Below are 17,194 nucleotides of genomic sequence, written 5' to 3' on the forward strand. Positions count from 1 at the left end.
TGCCCTTGGGTTAGCAGACCACTGGGCCCACACACACTTCTGCTGGATTTACAGAACCGACATGCTTCCTCTCCTCTTTGCAACTTCACCAATATCATCCCTCTTGCTAATCACATCTGTCTATGATCGTCATAATGGATTGCCGCAGTTGGTAGACAGAGGACGCTTGTCAGATCCTACAGATCTCTACATGGGAAAAATCAGTAGAACAGAATAGAAAGGAAGACATCACAAATGTACTTCATTATAGCCTTGAGGCCTGCTTTTCCTTCAGGCCCAATTTTTATTTATGCTTAAGCCACGTTACAGATGGAAACTACCCCGCACCCCACTGACCTTTCTTTCATTTTGTCTTTTATCTGTGACTATCTGGATAAAGACTGTTCTTATGATCCCACTGATCATCTTACTATACGTGTTTGGATTTCACTTATAAATGTCTGACTGAAATATAACAAAATATAAAGTGAATATACAGTGTGCTAGGCTAATGATAAGCCACTATTAGCTTTTACTGATTTTGTCTCTGAGACAAAAGTCCCTTGTCTGGGTGATACAGAACTAACAAAAGTGTGACTGACTGGAACCCGAGTCTTTCCTGTGTTACTGTTGGCGGGGGGCCTGCATGAAAGATACACAGCTCAGGTCAGTCCCTAATTAGGAGACTACCTTCACAGTAGAAGGGTGTTGTGTCTCTAATTACACTGATATGTACCAGAGGCTTCACTTCAGAGAGGGTTTCATAAGGCTAGAACCTACTAACAGGCAGAATTAAAGACTTTTTTTTTTTTTTTCATTCTGGCTTATCTCCAAAGGCTGGATCATACTAATTAAAGTACAGAGGAGAGAACCACCCCAGACTTGAGAGCTTATTTTGCTGGTTTTCACTATCTTACTGACATGGAGATTGTAGGCTCTGTGTGTGTGTGTGTGTGTGTATGTGTGTGTGTGTGTGTGTGTGTTGGTAACTCTGGCAACACCCCCATTTTTGTTGGCTCTCCTGGCACTCTTACTGGATTATCTGCCTCATGCTGCCTCAGGATCTGCCTTTTCTATTACTTTGTCTCCAATAAAACATTCAGTTAATTCAAATGTGAATTCAAAACCAGTTATGTTGCCTTGTTTACTGCCCCCAAGCCAGCCATTCAGTAGCTTAATTTAGAGAGAGGTGATCAAGTAGGCAAATATACGACATGAGTGGGTGTCTTATTGTTTTATTGCATCTCTCAGTGCACGGGTACCTCCACAACAAAGCCTATCTAAGCAGGATTTATTTGATTGTAGGAGAAAAGAATGTTCTATTCTGAAAGCGATGGGGACTTCCGAAAGTGGTTGAATAGTCTGAGAGAAACATTTACAGCAATGTGAAACCTGTCCTTACATTGCCTTCCTCATGGTAGTGAACTTGTTTCCTTAGAGGAAAACATGAAACACTGTTCTCATGTTCATGAAAACACACAACAGAAACCTGGATCTGCGTCCTGTGGTTTTTATATTATCATTGAGGTTTGGACCAGAAATGAACAGGAACAATTATCAAACAGAGTCTTGCCAACTCATTTACTGATAGACACTCAGGAATGAGAAGCAGATTACTTTTTTTTTTTTTTTTTTTTTTCCTGTGAAGCGATAAGATCTCTAACTAAAACGTTCAGGAAAACACTCATTTAATTCTTTTGGGCAAGTAGTCTAAATCATTTGTTTCATTTGAGAGGCAGGATTGATTTAGCATGGACTTTGGAGCCCAATTCCCTGGCCCAAACCCCAGCTCTCACCCAGCTGGGTGACCTTGGATGAGATACTAAACCTCTCTGTGCCTCACTTTCCTCATCAGTAATATGAAGATGAAAATGATAGGTCCTGCCTTAGGGTCTTCGTGGGGACTAAGTGACTTAACTCAGGAAAAGATTTAGGAGCCCAGAATATGAAAAGCACTCTGTGTTAGGCATTATTATTTGTTTATAAATACTATTAAAATTATTTTTCTTCAAATAATGAGTATTATTCACTATGTATACACTCATGCTACTTATTTAAGGTGGTTATTTCTTAGAAAGTAAAAATTATCATTATTCGGTTTGAATAAACCCATTGTAAAGAACTTTGAGTTTTCATAATTATTATAGGGAAGACTTGAGAGCACTGGCCTAATCATTCAGTGGAACCCAAAGAGATATCAAAATTTCAATATTTATGGAGATTATAAAGACATTTAAAGTCCTCCAAATTTTCTGTTAATTGAAAGCTAGAGAAAGTGTACATTTTTTTTTTTAAGATTTTACCCATTTATTTGAGAAAGAGACAGAAAGGGAGAGAGCATGAGTTGAGCAGTGGTAGGGGCAAAGAGAGAGGGAGAACGAAACTCCTAGCCAAGTAGTGAAGCCCAATGTGGGACTTGATCCAAGGACCCTGGGATCATGACCTGAGCAGAAGGCAGAGGCTTAACTGACTGAGCCACCCAAGTGCCCTAAGAAAATATCTATTTTAAAGCGGAGGACAGAAATTGTCAAGGTTTTTGTATGTGTAATGTTCTTTTAACATTGAAAAGCATAGATTTCTTACTACAGATATGTGCTTTCACCAGTATTAAACATGGGGAATTATTTCGGGGACAGTTTGTTTCTATTTCAGGGACGGTCTATCAGGGAGGCTTTTCCCCTTGCCCTTGTTAACATTAGGAGACCTCTCCATGGTATGCTATGTGAAATATTCAATATCCCCATCCAGATCATCTTTGATAGTGAGTACAGGCCACACATACTATCTGGGTATATATCTAGAGAGCAAAGATGATAATACTTAGCATTTAAGTTTGAAAGTTCCTTTGCTTTTAATGTTGGCATGGCTTTATTTCCATGGGACCATCTCATGTTTCTGACATTGATGACTGTCCCATTTCCCAACAGTTCTGGGGATAGTGGGAATATGTTTGCTACAAACCTACTTGCCCTAACTTTCTCCCCTTCTTGCTATTCCCCATTCTTACCTGCCTTCCCACAGTCCCCCAATTTTAAACGGAGACCTGGTAACTAGCCTAACAGAAGAGTCTGAAATGGATAGAAGAATTAATGCTTTTAGAGGGCACAAATACTTAACATGGATTCTGTTAAAGCATAATTACTATTTTTAGGGAGCCAACTAGAAGGTCAGTAAAAAAATCCTGCTTCCCAGAGATTTTTTACTTTAACTTATAGATTTACTTTCGGTAATCTGTTTCTTAGAAGTACAATTTGTTTAGATTGGTAGAATCACTGACAATGATTCTCTGGCATCCATATTTGCTAATCATCAGAACACAGATGGATCTGCTGTGTGGCCAAGGCTGTGAACCATCGTTAAGACCAGTAATTCTCAATTTTTATGTACATCAGGATCCCTCAGAAGACTTGTGAAAACACAGACTGGTGTGGGGCACTTAGGTGAGCATCCAACTCTTGATTTCAGCTCAGGTCATGATCTTGGGGTCATGAGATTGAGCCCCACCTCTGGCTCTGTGCTCAGAGCAGAGTCTGCTGGAGATGTTCTCTGTCTCCCTCTGTCCCTCCTTCCGTGTGCTCTCGCTCAATTTAGGTTATACATGGATCCCTTGTCCTGGGAGAAGACATTTTACTCCCAAGATCTAGGTAACCTCTCCAAAGTTACCAAAATTCCATGCTCATGATTCTGACAAATCCTGGAGTGAGACTTACACTCTCAGGTCCCCTCCTGTCTTGTGCTTCTTGGGGTCCTGCTCCCTCTCACATGCACAATGGTGACTCAGCCTCTTCTTCTATCTCAGTTGTGAGTGAAATAAACCTCAGTAGAAATGTTTCAGGGAACCCGAAGAAAGGCCTAGATCACAAAAGAGAACAACTTCCCTCATCCTCAAGTGTCCCTTCAACTTCACCTTGCCGGCTCTGGCCTCGCCCCATTTTCTGCCTTCTGTCTCTCCCCACTCCACGGTCTTTACCCAGCTGTCAGGAGGAAGAAAAACCCATCCCTGTCCATGAAGAGTGGCAGAACTATCACATGTTGTTCTGCAGGCCCTTTCCTCCTACAAACGTCTAGCACAGTATTAGCCCAAACAAAGACAGGTCCCTTCTGGGAGTAAGTCTGGTGCCAGATGTTAAGATAACGATCACTTTTACTTTATTATTACTAAATACCCATCAAAATGGCAACACTGTAATAACCCTCTGGATTTATCTACTATTACCCCTTCTCTAAGTATCTCCAAGTAGAATCTGAAATCTTTAGATCTTTGCCCATTTCTTCTTTACTTTTTTTGTTTTTTGTTTTTGTCTGGAAATTTTATTCGGTGTGTTCACTGCATGTGCTGCTGTTAGGGAACTATATTTGCAGTCTCTGTCTGGATGGGAGGGCAGGACTGGTAGGGGAGGAGGGATAGTGTGGGGTTAGTGAACAAGGCCAAGGTAAATTTGGGGGCTGAGTTTTTGAAAACTTCGTTAAAAAGTACACTTTACTATCTATTCTCATAACTTTTTGTTCTCATTCTCTTTTCCAGAGTTTATTCATTGGCTAATTATTGTCACATTAGTTTGGAACATGTGAAACTCAGTCTCTGTAAGAATGTCACCCTGGATGTGGTTCAAAAACTGCGAAAACTGTAGATGGTAAGAGAATATTGATTTTTGTCCACTTGTTTCTCTTTCAGTCCTAAATGTCATCACAAAATGAAAACTTGATATCAGCTGTGCATTGGTTTATTATTTAATGTTTATATTATTATTATTTATAAATTCTCAGTGTTGTTTCCATTTTATCAACACAGAGTTCTTGCCATCATTAAATATTTCCCAGAAAAAAGCTTCTGGTAACTTCATTTAAGACCATACCAAGTTTTCATGACTTCTCATATAGCACAAAAATCATATTAGTTCCTTTGTACTTTGAAACTCATTGAGAGTTCAGGAAAAAATACTTGAGGCATATTAGATACTTTTCAGTTATGTTGGCCTCTGTCCTTGGGATACCCTTTACCTGAATGATAGACAAGCCAGGGAAAGAAAAACATTCGAGGAGTTTTTGGAGTTGAAACTACCATTTCAGATGTCCCATATTTCAAGAATTATTTGATTAACCTTAGTCTCCTCATGTGAAATCTGAACTTCTTGGAGGAAATCTGAGATTTTTGTAATGAGTTAATCTTCCAGGAAATAGAGGAATCCATAGAACAAATACTTCTGTATGGAACCTCAGAACTTTTTAGGTTTCAAAATGAACAAAATAATGGAACAGTTTGAGGAAATTCAGTTTGCTGATTGTCTATGTCTTATAAAAATTAACTAATAATTTATTACTAAAAAATATGAATTGAGAACTTAGAAGATATAATGGAATTTACATTATTTTCCAAAACCCTAAATATATGGCATTCCTCCACAAATGTTGAATAACCAGTGTTAGAACAACTAGAAAAACAGTAAAAATAGTGAAGTTAATTCTATAACTCATAACTGACCCAAACCAAATTCCAGACAGAATAGAACTTGAAAAGTAAAACCATAGATTTAAAAAAGGGGGGGGGGCTTTCCTGTGCCTTGTTTATTTGAGCTGACATAATTCATACTAAGTAATATCTTTGTGAACAGGTCACAATGAAATTGTGGAAACTTATTGTAGGAACAGAAGGATCCAACTCTTCCATGAAGGCTGGGAAATGGTATGGTTAGACAGAAGAGGGGAAAATTAAGTTTGATATTCACATTTTGTGATGATAATAAGGAGCTATTATGTTAATTACATAATCCAGATCTTTCCCTTGACAAATTGTGACAACCAATAATGTCTCCAAACATTGCCAGATGTCTCCCGGGAAACAAAATTATCATAGATTGAAAAAAAGAAATATCAAAATGATCGAATTTTTAAGATCTACTACCCATTAAGCAGTCAGTATTAAAGAAACAATAGCACTGCTAAAGTAAGTGTTTAAAAACAAAGGGTAACATGCACTTGGACATAAGATTTCCCTAAGATTTATGTAAAAAAATTTTAAAAATCACCCTAGTTTTTAACTGTCGCTGCCTGCCAAAGGATTTTGATTACTAATTCTTTCTCAGGTTGTGGAGACAAGGACCGAGAAAAATTATTCGGATGCAGGGATCTATGTGATTTCTGATGTGTATTAACCAGAAAATGGGGTGTTCTGGTAAATCTCGTAGATTAGTTTGCAAGAAAACTTGTATATGCAGACGTTTACCAAAGTTCCGCAATTACAAGAGACTGAAATACTCACAACATTAACCAATTTGGGAGTCCTACCCCTATCCTCCTTTGCTCTTTTTGTCCAGGTAGCTTTTCACACTCCTGCTAGCCCTTTGCTTTACCTGAGCAACCAGTGTTTCACTCCAAAGACCCTGGCAAACGCTACCGCTGAAGCCCCGGTTCTGGCCGGGTGTCCCAAGTCCAAGAGGCCCCAACCCGGGCTGGGCCGGATGGAGCCTGGCACAGAAGGGACAGCGGGCTCCGGAGGCGTGGGAGTCCGTGCCGCGCGCCCCTCCTACCTGGCTGGGCGGAGTCAGGCCGAGCGGAAAGTGTGAGGGCCGCTCCGCGGGGCGCTCAATCTCCGGCGGCCGCTGCTGCGCTGTACTCGGAGTCCGGCTCCGAGGGCCCGGCAGGAGCAGCGTTGGAGCGCCCCGCCCCGCCCGGACATTCCTGCAAGCGGCCCAACCAGCTGGACCAGGTCGACTTCCCGGGGCTTCCGGCAGCAGCAGGTGGCCCCGGACTTCCCGCTGTCACCGCTGCCCTGGCGGGCCGCGCGCCCCGTTGCCCCTGGAGCCCTTTGGGCTACCCTCACCGGGCGGGATGGAGGCGGACGGGGACCGGGAGGAGCTGGCCCACCTGCGCTCGCTCTTCGCTGCCTGCGACGCGAACCGCTCGGGGCGCCTGGAGCGCGAGGAGTTCGGCGCGCTGTGCGCGGAGCTGCGTGTGCGGCCGGCCGACGCCGAGGCCGTGTTCCAGCGGCTAGACGCTGACCGCGACGGCGCCATCACCTTCCAGGAGTTCGCGCGTGGCTTCCGTGGGTCCTGCCGCGGGGGGCGGCACCGAGGCTGGGCTCCCTGGGAGCCCGCGTCCGCCTCAGCCCAGGTGGGACCCGACCCCGAGGACAGCCAAGAGGACGAGGGCGACGGGGACGCGCTGGCAGACCCTGGGGTCGGGCGAGCGCCGGGCAGGCTTGGCAGGACTTCCAGGCGCGACTTGGAGACGAGGCCAAATTCATGCCCAGGTGCGTGTGTGGGTTGGCGGGCGGGAGGTGAGGAGGGTGTTACCTGCCCTCACAGGTGCGCTGGCGTCTCCCTCTTAACCCGCCCAGTGAGCAGACCTACCGGACCCAGCTCTTCTTTCTGAGTTGCTTTTCTCTGTCCAACTATTCCAAGGGGCGAACCACTAGAGCTGAAAAAAACCAAGAAATCACTTCTCATTTTACGAGAAGAACCTCATTTTCCACTGAAGGAAAAGCCGATCTACATCTGAACTTTCAAAACTTACACTGAAGAGCAAGAAACAATCTTCAGCCATAAATTAAAAACTTGCTTTAAGCTCTCATTTCTCAAGAGAGTCAGGGCTTCACAGCCCTCCATGCCCCAGAAGTTGGGCCCTGCCTGTCCGCCCGTCTAGTCAGAAAGCAAACAACACAGGCTATTTGTAATGACAGGCAAACACTAATGAATTTCGGAGCATGTCTGGTGCTTGCATTTATGGATCATAAAATCATCTGGCTTCTTCTCCCCCCGTGCTGACATGTCAATGAGGCAACCCTGAGTATTGACAGGCAGGAAGGGGACTGCCAGGACCACTCTGTGAGAGGGAGGCTGGGAGTTGAGGGGGATGGCTTGTTAACCTTCCCATTCCATACAAACCCATTTTTATGCTCCTACAGTCACAGCCTAAACCTTGGCATGCAGAATCCCATTAAATGCTATTTATTTTTTTAAACATCTTGAGGTGGGAAAGAGAGGCAATCTGTCTCAATTGCCTAAGGTATAAACCCAGTCAGAAGTTACCAAAATGGCTTTTTAAATACCAGCTAGATATAAAGAAAGAATTTGAAATGCAGTTAGATTTTTCCAGTTAAACATATAATTTGTCTAGTACACCCTACTAAATTCTAAGTGTCTAGAAAAAAGGTACTTCCATAAAACATAGGCTTTCAGTCTAGGAACACCACAAACAGGCTCAGCCACCAGGGTAGAGCCCCTCATTGCCCAGCCAAGGCAGAGTCCTGTTCTGGCCACACTGCCATGACCACCTGGGAGGAAGGGACCGTGGTGGCTTGGGACTCTTTCCATTGACAGGAGGTCTGGGGGAGCCTCTACGGAACCCAGATAGCCCAGATAGGCCACAGTTTATCTGGGGCCCTCCAGAGGCTGACGCTCATTTCTCGAGGAGGTGCACATCAGAGACCACAGGAGGAGTTCTAAAATGCAGAATGAGCCCCTGTATAAGGGGAATCTTTCTTGACTCCAAAGGGTTGTGTGAGTTCATTATAGATCCTGGATATCAACCTTTTGTCTGTACTGTCGTTTGCAAATATTTTCTCCCATTCTGTGGGTTGCCTCTTTGTTTTTTTGACTGTTTCCTTTGCTGTGCAGAAGCTTTTGATTTTGATGAAGTCCTAAAAGTTTATTTTGCCTTTGGAGACATATCTTGAAAGAAGTTGCTGTGGCTGATATCGGACAGGTTATTGTCTGTGTTCTCCTGTAGGATTCTGATGGATTCTTGTCTCACGTTGAGGTCTTTTATCCATTTTGAGTTTATCTTGGTGTATGGTGTAAAAGAATGGTCGAGTTTCATTCTTCTACATATAGCTGTCCAGTTTTCCCAGCACCATTTATTGAAGAGATTGTCTTTTTTTCCACTATATAGTTTTTCCTGTTTTGTCAAAGATTATTTGACCATAGAGTTGAGGGTCCATATCTGGGCTCTCTACTCTGTTCCACTGGTCTATGTGTCTGTTTTTATGCCAGTACCATGCTGTCTTGATGATCACAGCTTTGTAGTAAGTAAAGCTTGAAATCAGGTAACATGATGCCTCCCGTTTTATTTTTGTTTTTCGACATTTCCTTAGCGGTATTGGGTATTTACCCCAAAGATACAGATGTAGTGAAAAGAAGGGCCATCTGTACCCCAATGTATAGCAGCAATGCCCACGGTCTCCAAACTGTGGAAAGAACCAAGATGCCCTTCAACGGACGAATGGATAAGGAAGATGTGGTCCATATACACTATGGAGTATTATGCCTCCATCAGAAAGGACAAATACCCAACTTTTGTAGCAACATGGACGGGACTGGAAGAGATTATGCTGAGTGAAATAAGTCAAGCAGAGAGAGTCAATTATCATATGGTTTCACTTATTTGTGGAGCATAACAAATAGCATGGAGGACATGGGGAGTTAGAGAGGAGAAGGGAGTTGGGGGAAATTGGAAGTGGGGATGAACCATGAGAGACTATGGACTCTGAAAAACAATCTGTGGGTTTTGAAGGGGTGGGGGGTGGGAGGTCAGGGTACCAGGTGGTGGGTATTATAGAGGGCACGGATTGCATGGAGCACTGGGTGTGGTGCAAAAAATAATGAATACTGTTATGCTGAAAATAAATAAAAAATAAATTTAAAAAAAAAAGGAAAGATTACTGGTTTCTCAGGGTAGGAGCAGGGAGGAGGGGGAGTGACTGCTAACAGGTATAGTTTTTAGGTGATGAAAATGTTCTGGAATTAGGTACTGGTGATGGGGAGAGTTTTATAACTGTGAATAGACTAAAGATCAGTGGACCATACACGTTAAATTGGTGATTTAATGGCGTGTGTATTGTATCTCAATAAAGTTGTTATAAAAATTACATTTGTTTATAGTTCCTTATGTTGTTTTTGTAATATTTTGTAAAGGGTTCATGAATTGAGTGGCTCTGCTATAAACACATCTTTCCATTTCCATCTACTTGTCATCAAGTCTTCTCAGCACTTAATTCTATCACAATGAGAAATATGTTGGTACTGAACCCAGATGTGCTTTAGCAGTAGTAGTATTTCTCCATGGATAAAGAATAAAGAATAATCTCATTTGTAACATTAAGAGATAAATTTCTAATAAAATTTTCTTTTTATTATTAAGCTATTTTAATAATTACTTAGTATATCCCTGATGAACATGGATGCAACAATTCTCAATAAAATACTCACAGATAAAACCCAATAATGCTTTAAAAAAACCATTCAACACAATCAAGTGGGATTTACTTCTGGGTTGCAAGTGTGGTTCAATATTCACAAATGAATCAATGTGATATTCCATATTAGTAAAAGAAAGGGTAAGAACCATGTGACCATTTCAATAGATGCAGAAAAGGCATTTGATAAAATACAATACCTATTCATGAGAAAAATCCACAAAAAAGTAGGGACAGAGGGGATACACCTCAACATAATAAAGGCCTTCTACGAGAAACCTGCAGCTAATATCATCCACAATGGATGATAAATGGGAAAAACCAAACATTTTTTCCTCTATGGTCAGGAACACAGGGGTGTCCACTTTTACGACTGTTATTAACTCAGTACTGGAAGTCTTAGTCACAGCAATCGGACAACAAAAGGAAATAAAAGGTATCCAAATCAGTAAGGAGTAAGTTGAAATTTCACTATTTGCAGATGACATGATATTATATATAGGAAATCTGAAAGCCCTACCAAAACCCTGTAGAACTGATAAATGAATTCAGTAAAGTCACAGGATACAAAATCAATGTACAGAAATATTTTGCATTTCTATGCACTAGTAATGAAGCAGTAGAAAGAGAAATCAAGGAATCCATCCCATTTATAATTGCACCAAAAATATAAGACACCAGGAATAAACCTAATTAAAGAGGTGAAAGACCTGTTCTCTGCAAACTGGAAAACACTCATGAAAGAAACTGAAGACCACACAAAAAAATGGAAACACATTCCATGCTTATGGATTGGAACACCAAATGTTGTTAAAATGTCTATACTACCCAAAACAATTCACACACTTAAGGCAATCCCTATCAAAATACCAAAAGCATTTTTCACAGAGCTAGAAAAAACTATCCTCAAATTTGTATGGAACCACAAAAGACCTGAACTGCAAAGCAACCTTTGAAAAAGCAAAGCAAAGTTGGAGGCATCACAATTTTGGATTCAAGTTATATTACAAAGCTATATATAGTGGTCAAAACATGATGGTACTGGCACAAAAGCAGACACATAGAACAAGAGAAAACTCTGAAATGGACCCACAACTATATGGTCAACTAATCTTCAACAAAGAAGAAAGAATATGGGGGAAAAAAAAGAGACTTCAACAAATGGTGTTGGGAAAATTGGACCTGAACATGCAAAAGAATGAAACTGGACCACTTTCTTACACCATACACAAAAATTAACTCAAAATGGTTTAAAAACCTTAATGTAGGGGCGCCTGGGTGGCTCAGTGGATTGAGCCTCTGCCTTTGGCTCAGGTCATGATCCCAGGGTCCTGGGATTGAGCCCCACATTGGGCTCTCTGCTCGGCGGGGAGCCTGCTCCCCGCCCCTCTTTGCCTGCCTCTCTGCCTACTTATGATCTCTGTCAAATAAATAAATAAAATCTTAAAAAAAAAAACCCAAATGTAGGTTTGAAACCATAAAAATTCTAGAGGAGAACACAGTCAGTAAATTCTTTGACATTGGCTATAACAACTTCTTACTAGATAGGTCTCCTGAGGCAAGGGAAACAAAAGCAAAAATGAACTATTTTATCCAAATAAAACGCTTCTGCACAGTGAAGGAAACAATCAACAAAACTAAAAGGCAACTTGCAGAATGGGAGAAAATATTTTCAAATGACATATTGGATAAAGGGGTTAGTATGTAAAACATAGAAACTTGTAAAACTCAATACCCTAAAAATGAATTATCTGATTAAAAAGGGGCAGAAGGGGCACCTGGGTGGCTCAGTGGATTAAGCTGCTGCCTTCAGCTCAGGTCATGATCTCAGGGTCTTGGGATTGAGCCCCGCATGAGGCTCTCTGCTCAGCAGGGAGCCTGCTTCCCCCTGACTCTCTGCCTACTTGCGATCTCTCTGTCAAATAAATAAATAAAACCTTAAATAAATAAATAAATAAATAAAAAGGGACAGAAGATATGAATAGACATTTTTTTCAAGGAAGACATACAGGTGACCAACAGACACATGAAAGGATGCTCAACATCACTCATCAGGAAAATGTGAATCAGAACTACAATTAGACATCACCGCATACGTGGCAGAATGACTAAAATTGACAACACAAGAAACAACAGGTGTTGGTGAGGATGCGGAGAAAGGGGAGCCCTCTTACACTGTTGGTGGGAATGCAAGCTGGTGCAGCCAGTCTGGAAAACAGTACGGAGGTTCCTCAAAGAGTTAAAAATAGAGCTACCCTATGATCCAGCAATTGCACTACTGGGTATTGACCCAAAGGATACAAAAATTCTGATTTAAAGGAGCACATGCACCCTAATGTTTACAGCAGCATTAACTACAATAGCCAAATTATGGAAACAGCCCAAGGGCCCACTTACTGATGAACGGATAAAGATGTGGTGTGTATGTATATATGGTGTGTATATATATATGTATGTATATACATACATGCATATGGACAGACATATGCAGTAGAATATAACTCAGGCATAAAAAAAATGAAATCTTGCCATTTGCAAGGACATAGATGGAGTTAGCATAATTCTAAGTGAAATAAGTCAGAGAAAGACAAATACTGTATGATTTCACCCATATGTAGAATCTAAGAAAAAAAAAAACAAGCAAAGGGGGGAAAAAAATAGAAGGCGGCAAACCAAGAAACAGACTCTTAACTATAGAGAACAAAGTGACGGTTACCAGAGGGGAGGTGGGTGGGGGCTGGAGATTAAGGTGTGTGCTTGCTGTGAGGAGCACTGGGTGTTGTATGGAAGTGTTGAATCACTATACTGTACTCTTGACACTGACACTACATGGTATGTTAACTGGGATTTAAATAAAAACATATATTAAGAAAATACTGCATATTTAATAAAAAAAAACTATAATAAGGATAGTGATGGTTTAGTGCTTTTATAATAATGACAAAAAGCCAGAGCATCAAAGTGGTCCCTAAAAGGCATAATGAAAGCATCTGGTATACCTGGAGAAGAAACCGTTGTAGTAGGATGATGAAGAGCTTGGGCTCTGAGACAGATGGCCTGGGCTCTAAGCCCAGCTTTGCTGTTCTAAGGTGTGACCTTGGGCAGGTGGTTTCGTCTTTCTGTCTTGATCTCCTCACCTTTAAAATGACATGATTTATAGCACTTCTCTCAGAGTTGTGAGGTTTAAGTGAGTTCTTATTTGTAAATCCTTTGGAAGAGAGCTGGACACACAGTAACTGCTTTAGAAGGGTTAGCAGGTGGGGCGCACAGTCCTGCACCCCCAGGGCATTGCAGACTCATGGTAACCTGGTCAGTTATCTAGAACCTTCTGTTCTACCAAAGCAACAGCATCTCTGAACAAAAATAACAAAATTGGATCTGGAAGTTTCAGAAAAAGATATTAACCATAAAGAATCAGAATTTGCTTTTTAAAAACAAACATCTCTTTTTCTTCTTTTTTCTTCTTTTTCTTCTATCTCCACCTATAAACCAAACATTTTGTGATCTGTAAAGTCACACTGGATGCAGATGCATCCAAAAGAGTTTTAATTCTTCTCAAAGTTCAAGTGCTAAGAATGTGTCCATAGCCACATGGTCCAAAACCACGGTATACTTGCAATTTAGGTATGGAATATGTCAAGAATAAGAGAGACTCTTCCACATTATGGATTCCTGTGGAATTTTAAGGCACAAGATGGAGAAAATGTAATACATCAAAATTCCTTTCAGGAAGAAAACTATATTCATAAAGAAATGCTTGGACAAGTTGTTTTGGGGCAGGGAGTATATAAAAGGTCAAGTTACAAATGGAAGTATAAGTGGCCTCTTAAGGAAGAGGCTGTCCAGCTGCTAGAATTCTTGGTTTCTGTTTGCCCAAAGTTTGGGGTAGAAACTGGGTCAGATCTCAACTACCCTGCAGAGTAAAGTGGAAGGTGATAGAGTTAGAGGTGGGGGTAGAGAAACTCAGGGAGGATAAAGAGAGAAGTCAGAGGGACTTGATGCAGAATCTCTATGAACCAGAAAGAAAAGTGAAAAATAAGAGAAGCAAAATACGCTTTTTTGTTTTGTTTTGTTCTGTTTTTATGAAAGAAAAAAAGACAAGACAGGAAGCAAAAGCTAAAATCTAAGTAACAGAATGGTCAAATAGAAAATTTTCAGAAATGAAACTGTAGAAATGTATAGTTTTTTCTCTGGGTCACATGAGCTCAGATCCTACTAGTCTGAACTACAGAATTTTTTTTTAAGATTTTGTTTTTAAAGATTGTATTTATTTTAGAGTGAGAGCACAAGCACGTGTGCGAGTGGGGGGAGGGGCAGGGGAAAGGGAAGGAGAGAGAATCTGGAGCAGGCTCCCTGCTGACCACATAGCCCCATCACATAAAGCAATTAAACTCCCGGTCCAATTATTCTAACACGAGTGTGTATCTTCGTCAGATTCTAATGCCTGCTTTAGGTTATACTTCAGGCTCCTCAGAGTATTATTTTTTTTATTGCATTTTTATCAGGCTTTAAATTTGTTTGTTTGTTTTTTCTTTTCAGCGTAACAGAATTCATTTTTTTTTGCACCACACCCAGTGCTCCATGCAATACGTACCCTCCTTAATACCCACCACTTGGCTCCCCCAATTTCCTGCCGCCCCCTTCAAAACCCCCAGATTGTTTTTCAGAGTCCATAGTCTCTCATGGTTCATCTCCCCCTCCAATTTCCCTCAACTCCCTTCTCTTCTCCATTTCCCCATGTCCTCCATGTTATTTGTTATGCTCCAGAAATAAGTGAAACCATATGATAATTAAGTGATAACCATATGACACTCTCTGCTTGAATTATTTCACTCAGCATAATCTCTTCCAGTCTCATCCATGTTGCTACAAAAGTTGGGTATTCGTCCTTTCTGATGGAGGCATAATACTCCGTAGTGTATATGGGCCACATATCTTCCTTATCCATTCGTCCGTTGAAGGGCATCTTGGTTCTTTCCACAGTTTGGCGACCGTGGCCATCACTGCTATAAACATTGGGGTATAGATGAAAGTCAGATACGACATATCAGATAAATGCTGCTGGTGGATCTTTAGCATGAGTTTTTACGATGATCTGCCTGACAGTTGGGCAGGGTTTGATGTTTGCTGTAGCTATAAGTGCCAGAAGATTCCACTTCCTCCAGGGTTCTTGTTTTCACCTGCCCGGTTTATAGCGGGTTGCCTTAAGTACCTCACTTCAAAGAGAGACCATGTCTCTCTTGCTGCTGTAATTCACTATTATGATACTGGGGTCCTGTCTGTGTGGTGGTACGGTATAGTGGAGGAGCATTCCAATATTATGGTTAAATCTCAGGGGTTTTTTTGTCCCTGGGCTGTGACCTTCCTTAGCTCTTTTCTTCCTTACATGAGACAGGAAAGCTAGAGGGGGTGAAGTGGGAGGAATGCTTTTCACCACCTGGGAAAAGCTCTGATAAAGTCTTTCTTTCCCACCAGAGTAAGCCTTCGCTATAAAGAATGCTTCAGATAGATTTCCCAGTGGTGACTCTTCCACTATCACTAGAGACCTTTCTAGGTTCATCATAAGGACCTGATGGTATTTCTGGAGGGAAAGCCCACAAAAGCATGAGAACTACCCCTAGGCAAAACTTGGAGTTCTTCATACTCATTTTGTCCACACTGAGCATCTGGCAAGTTGTCAAAATCACCATTCCTATGGGTTTATGGCTCTGGTCGCTTTTGTTCTAGGCACAACAGATTCTAGCTGTGACTCCAGATTCCTCTCTATCTCCATATTCCAGGTCCCAGGACCTCAGTTCCCTGATGGGTCCTCTTTTAAAAGTTCCATTTTGGGGTCTTTTTTTTAATCTTGTGCATGATACCTATTGTAAAATCCACACCATGCAAAATTGCTTGGACAGATGTGTATATACACTTCCTGATTATAATCAGAAGTGAAATAAACTCAGCCCATTAAAAAAAGGAAGGGGGGAGAGAGAAAAAAGAGGGAGGAGGAGGAAGAGAAAAAGAAGAAAGAGTAACCTGTAAAAGTTCCAATTTCTCAATATCCTAGACACCAGCTGGTATAGTCTGTCCTTCCAGTTGTAGTCATTTTAATAGTGGGCAGTGGTATCTCACAGTGATGTCAGTTTTTGTTTTCTTAAATAATTTTTTTGTTGTTTAGCGAGAAAGAGCGAGAGAGAGAACACATGCAAGTGGGGCCAGGAAGCAAAGGGAAAGAATTCCCAGCAGGCTCCATGCTCAGCAGGGACCCCAGCTTGATCCCATGACCCTGAGATCATGACCCGAACCAAAAGTCAATAGTCGGACGTCCAACTAACTGAGCCACCTTCATTTTTCATTTTCCTTATGATTAACGATATTGAGGATATTTTTATGTGTTTGCTTGCCATTCATACATCTTTTCTGGTGAACTTTCAACTTTTTCATCCAATTTTTACTAGGTTGTTTTCTTACTATGGAATTTTGAGAGTTCTTCATATCATCTAGGTAGAATTACTTATCATATGCACTTTGCAAATATTTTCTCCCAGTCTGTGGCTTATCTTTTTGCTCTCTTAACAGTACCTTTTGAAAAGTCTAAGTTTTTGATTTTAGTGAAGCACATTCTATTGATTTTTTTTTTCTTTTATGCCTCACACTTTTAGTGTTATAGCAAAGAGGTCTTCACCTAACTGAAGGGCAGAAAGATCTGCTCCTATGTTTCCATCTAGATATTTTATAGTTTTGGGTTTTATATCTACCTCTGAGGTCCACTTTTCCTATTGTCTTTCCTCTTGTTGAGGACTTCAGTTGCAAGTATAGTAGGATGCTTATGCTCTTTTCGTTTATTTAAGTTCTTTTTTTCTCTTTGGGTTTCCTTTGGGAGAGTTTCTATTGTTTGGTCTTCAAATTCACTAATTTGTGTTCTATAACATATGATGGCTATTAGTCTTACCAAGAGTATATCGATTTTTTATCTTATACAATGTAATTTTCACCTCTAGAAATTTTATTATTTTAAAGATATACTTATTATATAGA

General features: G+C 41.0%; 2 long non-coding RNA genes across 2 annotated transcripts in view; both read left to right on the forward strand.

The window, feature by feature from the left end:
- The first annotated feature begins 3,370 nt into the window (after positions 1 to 3,370).
- Positions 3,371 to 6,481, forward strand: LOC116570506. The gene is made up of 3 exons (XR_004277450.1): positions 3,371 to 3,419; positions 4,505 to 4,613; positions 5,592 to 6,481. It is a non-coding gene; the product is annotated as an uncharacterized LOC116570506 (long non-coding RNA).
- A 684-nt stretch (positions 6,482 to 7,165) lies between these two features.
- LOC116570508 overlaps positions 7,166 to 17,194 on the forward strand; it is a 113,732-nt gene continuing 103,703 nt past the window's right edge. Inside the window, exon 1 of the long non-coding RNA XR_004277455.1 lies at positions 7,166 to 7,228. This is a non-coding gene — a long non-coding RNA (uncharacterized LOC116570508). The remainder of the gene's footprint in view (positions 7,229 to 17,194) is intronic.

Source organism: Mustela erminea, chromosome 12, assembly GCF_009829155.1.
Source record: "Mustela erminea isolate mMusErm1 chromosome 12, mMusErm1.Pri, whole genome shotgun sequence".
NCBI lineage: Eukaryota > Metazoa > Chordata > Mammalia > Carnivora > Mustelidae > Mustela > Mustela erminea.